Source organism: Astatotilapia calliptera, chromosome 11 (assembly GCF_964374335.1).
Source record: "Astatotilapia calliptera chromosome 11, fAstCal68.1, whole genome shotgun sequence".
NCBI classification, from domain to species: domain Eukaryota; kingdom Metazoa; phylum Chordata; class Actinopteri; order Cichliformes; family Cichlidae; genus Astatotilapia; species Astatotilapia calliptera.
In genome coordinates, this window is record NC_137432.1 from 32,194,664 (window position 1) to 32,201,398 (window position 6,735).

The 6,735-nt window shown below is 37.3% G+C and overlaps 1 long non-coding RNA gene across 2 annotated transcripts; it reads right to left on the bottom strand.

Moving 5' to 3' along the window:
* Nucleotides 1-978: 978 nt before the first annotated feature.
* Nucleotides 979-4,085, bottom strand: LOC145431851 (uncharacterized). 2 transcript variants are annotated; one of them, XR_013912158.1, is made up of 5 exons: nucleotides 4,028-4,070; nucleotides 3,290-3,906; nucleotides 2,780-2,932; nucleotides 2,323-2,408; nucleotides 979-1,734 (listed from the first exon to the last, which is right to left on the bottom strand). It is a non-coding gene; the product is annotated as an uncharacterized LOC145431851 (long non-coding RNA). The 2 variants fall into 2 exon arrangements; XR_013912157.1 differs by having other exon boundaries at nucleotides 3,290-4,085.
* Nucleotides 4,086-6,735: the final 2,650 nt, after the last annotated feature.

The following is a 6,735-nucleotide window of genomic DNA, read 5'->3' on the forward strand; positions in this document are numbered from 1 at the left end:
CTGGTCTTGTTTGTGATTGTGCTGCTGCTGGTTCTTTAGTTTAGGCCCTGCCTTCGAGACCACAGACATTATAACAAGTAAACTCTCTATAATGAAATAATTTTAAGGTTGTTTTAGCACATAAAGTATAAATTTTTTACATGTCTATCTGTATAGCACTATGTTCCTTTGCAATAATAATAATAATAATGGATTGGATTTATATAGCGCTTTTCAACACTGAAAAAAATATGTTGTTGGATTTACTTAATTCAATGGTGGACATTTGTTGCACACAGATGTTTTGCTTCGGCAGCAACTTAAACAATTGAGTTAAATTAACACAATTTATTCATGTTCAATAAACCTGTGCAATTTGTGTTGATAAAATGTGACTTAAACATGTTTTGATGAAGTAATTTGAGCTCTTGGAATATTTTAATCCTTCACAATTTTCTCACGTTATCCCAACACGATTCAATAACTTTTACCCAATACTACTTGGTCACTTAAATACTACATGTTATCTTCAAATTACATTTTGCTATTATATTCTAGTATCAAATACACAATTTTCAAATGGAGGCCTTATAACAGATTGTATTGTTCTCTTCCAAGATGGTTGCTGGCATCCACCAGTAACCTTTCAAAACAAAATGTCTAATTTCACTGCATTGACAGTAGGTAAAGAATTAAACTGACATTACTCCTCCACTGAATCTATATAAATCAACAGTTAAATAATGTCAGTTCTTCCGTGTTCTCTGGAATCAATCACAGCAAAGAAATTGGACTGTTTCTTTTGAAAAATGTTGGGAAAGAACAAATCAAAACATTCTATTTAAGGCCTCTGACCTCAAGATTCAGTTAAACAACAATTATAACTAAACAATTTGAGGTAATGTTAGTTTCCATTAACATTAAATTAGGTTACTGAATTGGCAAACACCTTCCTATTAACACCTCCCATTTTACCCCAATAACTAAAGAAATTAGCACTTGCAGGTCAAAACCTTTATTCAAGAGACGCAAAAATAACATTGATACAGTGACTGTCAAAAATTACAGCACTGATCATACTGTGACATCTTGGTTCAAAACAGCACACTTAGAAATATTCAACGTTCTTTACTTCAACTGAATGAAACTGAAAATACCATTTCACACGACCCATATGGGATATTTAGACTGTATAACTGTTCACGCTACATCTCTTCACTAGTAAAAGAAAGAAAAAATACAAAGAGAAATTTAAAAATGCTGCCAAACAGACAGAGAACTTGTACAGAGCAAAAGGAAAAACAAACAACAACAACAACAAAAAAACGGCTCGTCCTCATGGCAGTTGCAGAGTATATAAAAATGAACCCTGCGATCCGTTCCTGGAATTGAGCTTCAAAAATGCAGCAGAACAAGTGTGAGATTTAAATGTCCTCTCACCTAGAGCTGATCACCTCACATGCGTAACAGTGAGCTTCGTTGCAGGAGCAGTTTTGTCTTAGTTGTGAGCTTTTCTTGAGAGCTGAGTTGCATCCAACTCCATTACCACCCTTTGAATCACCTCAAAAGTGTAGCAGAGTTGTGATGGGTAACTCATGTTGAAGGAATAAAAAAGGTCCAAACAGCATGGCTACTGCAAAGGTCACGTTATCCAGATCTTGAAGAACAACATCAGAAAAGTCATTGCCTGGCGCATCTCTGGAGACAGATGTTCATTGTGGTTTTCTCAATCTGTGCAGTGGCCTCAGTCAAGTCCTGGTTAAACACAAAACATTTCTTTAAGATTCCTTTTTAAACTCATCTCTTTTGAATCTACCAGTTCTAATGTTAGAGTAATTTAAACCAATGCAAGCAACATAGTAAATAGCTATAGCCAAAGAGTGGCCTGCCATGCTGCCATTCATGGTCTAACAGAGTTTCTAAGAGAGGGTGAAAAACATAATAATTTCAAATGCTTTACATTAGTTTTTGTTAGAAAGACACCGGCCCATCAGAAATCCAGGTTATGTCACTCAGAAGATGTTAGAATTTAGACTTTCAGCCCCACAATTTGGTTAGCTGTTGGTCTTTTTTTTTTTTTTTCAAACAAAAGCTAATGTAAATATTGGGGGGATTTTTCTTTGTTCACTAGAATGACAAATTTAAAGTTTTTTCACACTGATGTGACCCCTAATACAGGGGTGGGGCCTCAAGGGCCGGCGGCTGAGTTCACTACCAGGCCTCATGTGAACTTCAAATTATTAAAGAGGACTACTGGTCCTAACCAGTCCAATGAGGATCAAGTGGATAACTAAATGCATTTTTAAATGTTGCAAAGCCACAATCTACTCATAAAACACTCACCATGAACTCCTGCACCAAGATGTTGCAATTGTCTTTCACACAGATGCGGAGCACTTTGATGAGGGACTCCGAGCATTAATGTCATCCTAAAGTATTATAACAAAGAAAACAGAGATTTGTGAACTTTTCAGTAGCACAGAAGAAAATGATCCCAGACAAAAACTCTTGACTTTTTAAACCAGTCAACATGCAACACCAGCATCTACAAAGCAATATCAAAAGTTCCTGTTTGACATCAACTTTATGGATATATCGTTTCCAGAACATTTATTTTTTAAAAAAGATAAATTTTTCTCAGTGGGCCAGTAAATGCATGACGAAAATTATGGCATCCTTTTAGTGGAATCAGTACTCACAGGTAATAGTTGACGGTTTCAATGGATGTAGCATAAAAATCTTTTACTGACCTAATGCAATACATATACACTTTGTAGTTAAAGAATTTTAAAGTTCTTACTGTCATAATGGCAGCTACATCCATTAGCTTTGTGCCCTGTTCCCCCGATCACTTTGCAAACACTTTCAGCAGACTGCCAGAGAGAAACTCAGCTCCGTCAGAAACCTTGACTGTAAAGGCAAGGTTGGGATGCACTGGAATGCTGCATTTCATCTGAAATGACATAAAATTATTTTGAAATAACAGCAGGCACTGTGCTTGGTTAATCAGTAATGTTTTGTTGAATAAAAACTGTGTTTCCAGATCTTATGGGATTAAAAAAATCCAAAGATGTTTGTTTCTGATTTGCAACCCAACAACCCACAAGTTACAACCTCATTTCAGTTCAAGTGTGCATTAATGCGAGTCCAGTAATCACCTTTCTGGCAATACATACAGGTATAAGATAAACCTATGGCAGATTTTGGATTTCTCAGTTGTATTAATAGGGTGAGTATGCATGCACCTAATAATTATAAAAAACCTATTATAATTAAGTTACAGAAACGAAAATAGAATATACTTTCTTACCATAACACCTTGAACCCACAATCCATCAGCTGACTCCTGGTGAAATGCAGAATAGAGGTCGTCTCTCAATGTGCAGCAAAAAAAAACAAAAACAAAAAGAAAAGGACAGCAGGTGAGGGCAGGAGGGGTAGGGATGTAAGCTAGCATAATGCCGCTGATGATATTAGCTAAAGCTGTTCAATGTCCAAAATCTCACTAACACCACGGTGCAGTAAATACACAATGTAACTGAAGAGTCAGTTGGCAAATCTATTCACACAGAAAACCAAATTATGTTATGAGTGCCTCGTAATTAGGTTTAATGTGATATTACGGCTCTTGTGCCAAAGACAAATTCAAATGAAAAAGCGCCAATTCTTTGACAACAGATAAAACAGCAAATAAGCTAACGGCTCTTTTTTAGCATGTTACATGGCGACACTCTAGACGTTTAACTACATTTGGCTGAAATATGGTAAAAATTAATTCAAAAAATCAAGACATACCAAAAACGTACAGTTGGCTGCTCGACTTGACTGAGATGGATGCCTTTTTTAAACCACGATCCAAAGCCCGCGAGATGAAATCACGCGTGGTTTCACGAGATTTAACGTTGCTATCTTATTAACTTACTTCACCTGAACATGATATGAACAATTTAATACACCCTTTCTGCATATCATGTAGTTTTTACACTATATAGTTACATTTAACTTTAAAACATGAGGCAATTGTGTTAAATACATGCAAGATGCTTACATAAATCCAAGAGATGGCCAGTCCCTTTTTTTCAGTGAAGGCACCCAAAGCGCTTTACAATGCCACTATTCATTCACTTTCACACACTGGTGGAGGCAAGCTACGGTTGTAGCCACAGCTGCCCTGGGGCAGACTGACAGAAGCGAGGCTGCCATATCACGCCATCGGCCCCTCTGGCCAGTACACAGATATATGACACTCCCACAAACTGACATGAGGGTGACTCGGTGCATCTTACATGGACATTTAATGCTTTAATTGTTAAATCATAGAGTGAAAAAAAACAATCAAATAATGCACTGCTTGTGCTGGGATAAGCTGCGTAGTGCTGTTGTGTCAGTAACACATTAAAAGTGTTCATTTATAGCTTCAGCACTGTAAGATAGTTTATGAGTATCCAAAGTATTCCAAAGAAAATTTAATTATCTTTTTTGCAAAACAGTTTTTAGCCTTTATACTTACATAAGATATATTCTCTGGTTATCCACATCTTAATACTTAAATGCGTTATTATGCAAAGAATGTAAAACGCAGTACACATTGACTGCTTAAAGTCAACACAACTTAAATATATTTATGAATTAAAAATATTAGTAGTAGTATAGATATACAGATATGTTTATCAGTATCCAAACATTAAACGCTATCAAGCAGCAGTGGATCATAAACGGTGACATCATCTACCCTCCCAAGACTTGGTGTGACTACCCCCCCCCCCCCCCGACACTCAGAGTTCAGTCCACAGATCTGAAAGCCAGGGGTCCCGGCCTTTTGGAGGGAAAAGCTTGTGGCGTCTCCCATCTGTCATCAGCACAGCGGCCAAATGAGCCTGTTCTTTACTGGGAGCCAACAAGATAGATTGAGCCACTTCATCATGGCTGTATGGGGCAGAGTTGAAGCACTGCACTGCATGCCTCTTTGACAGCCTGCCCTCCCCCTCTGTGCCTCTCTATGGTTACCATCAGGATAATATAGAGTACAGCGAACTCATTAGCAGTACTACCACTGTGACTGCAATTTTCAATTACTGAATAATTATTTGCACTCATCAACATAACAGGGAAGCTTGATCCTCAGCTTATATTACCCATGAAAAGCTGGTTTGTTATGAAAGACCATGGTGGTCCATGTGGTTTACTTATTTCTCTGAATCATCTGGTTTGTTTGTGCTTCAGTCTCTGACAAGAATGAATCTGAGACAGAATTTGTGAACAAGAAATTCAACCTTACGATAAAACTTTAAAGCAAATAAATGAACATTAAACACATTGCTTGCTTCCTGGGAAAATCATATGGCTTAGACAATTCTGCACGATTTACATCAAATGCCAAAGCAAAATTTTTGTAGTATGAAAAAGAGAACTGTCAGGTCACACATCCAGCTCTTTTCATTACAACTAGAGATGGACCGATCCGATATTACGTATCGGTATCGGTCCGATACTGACCTAAATTACTGGATCGGATATCGGAGAAAAATAAAAAATGTAATCCGATCCATTAAATATCACGAAAGCACCTCACAAAACTTGCAACACGCCGTAACTCACCTCAGAACGTTAGCACGTCGGAGCAGTATGCATCACGTGATAGAGCGGCTGTGGCATGCGGGACCTGTCAGTGGTCTGGATAGCATGTGGAGCTTCGCTAGCAACCCGGTATTTCATCTCCGACAAAGTTATCCCCGAGAGAAGTAAAGCAAGTGTGTAAGTCCATCTCTGAATGTTTGTAAAGCATTCCTGCGTTAATCTTACCAAACGATATATGGAGCGACTGCCTCTTCTGGCTGCTACTTCAATCATGAAACTGCTTAACGATCAGCTGATCGGCTTTTCTGTCGCAAGTCCGTCTCTCTGGTTTGTTTTTGGCCCACTTTGCACCAGAAAGAGGAAACCAGCGGCTGAACAACAGCAGCACGTTTAAGCTTGATAAGCTGTTGTTAGAATTTATTTATTATTACTTTCTACTCGAGGATCTTTTTCTACGTAGCTGACGGCTGGTAACTGTGCAGGGGCGGATCTAGCAAAGTTTAGCCAGGGGGGCCGATAGGGCATGAACAGGGAAAAGGGGGCACAAAGACATACTTTTCTTTCTTATTCTCATTTAAAATGTCTAGCTTTTAATAAATAATTATCCGAATCTTACACCCAAAGTTTTAATTTGATGTAAAATGTATAGAAGTCCATTACTGTATATAGTGACTATTAAGTCTAATATATATACCCTAGTAAGCTATAGTACTTTTTCCTTTGGGAAGGTACCATCTGTGCAGTCTGCAATTTTGTTGAAGAAAGATGTTGAATCTATTTAATATTTCTTGAAAAATAATTGATTTCTGTGCATTTTTTTTCACACTGCATCAAATTAAGGTTGATTACGTTGATTAAGCATCATGAGGTGGAGTGTGAGGGGTGGTTCCCTATTTTTTATTTATTTATTTTTGTTGTTGCTGGGAGTTGGAACCCTATTAGTTAGGTTGCTTAATATTTACGCTAAGTACTCTTTAAAATACCAGAATAGGGAGGATGGTGTAGGTTTAAGTTTATTAGATTGATCAGTATTGCTGAACTATGAAATATTTTTTTTGCATATAGGTATAACAGAATAGCTTTAGTGTAGTTGTTGTTTTAAACTTGAGTATGAACTTATACAAAATGCAGCAAGATATTTAAAAAAAAAAACAGTTTTGTTGATTAAAAAACATTATA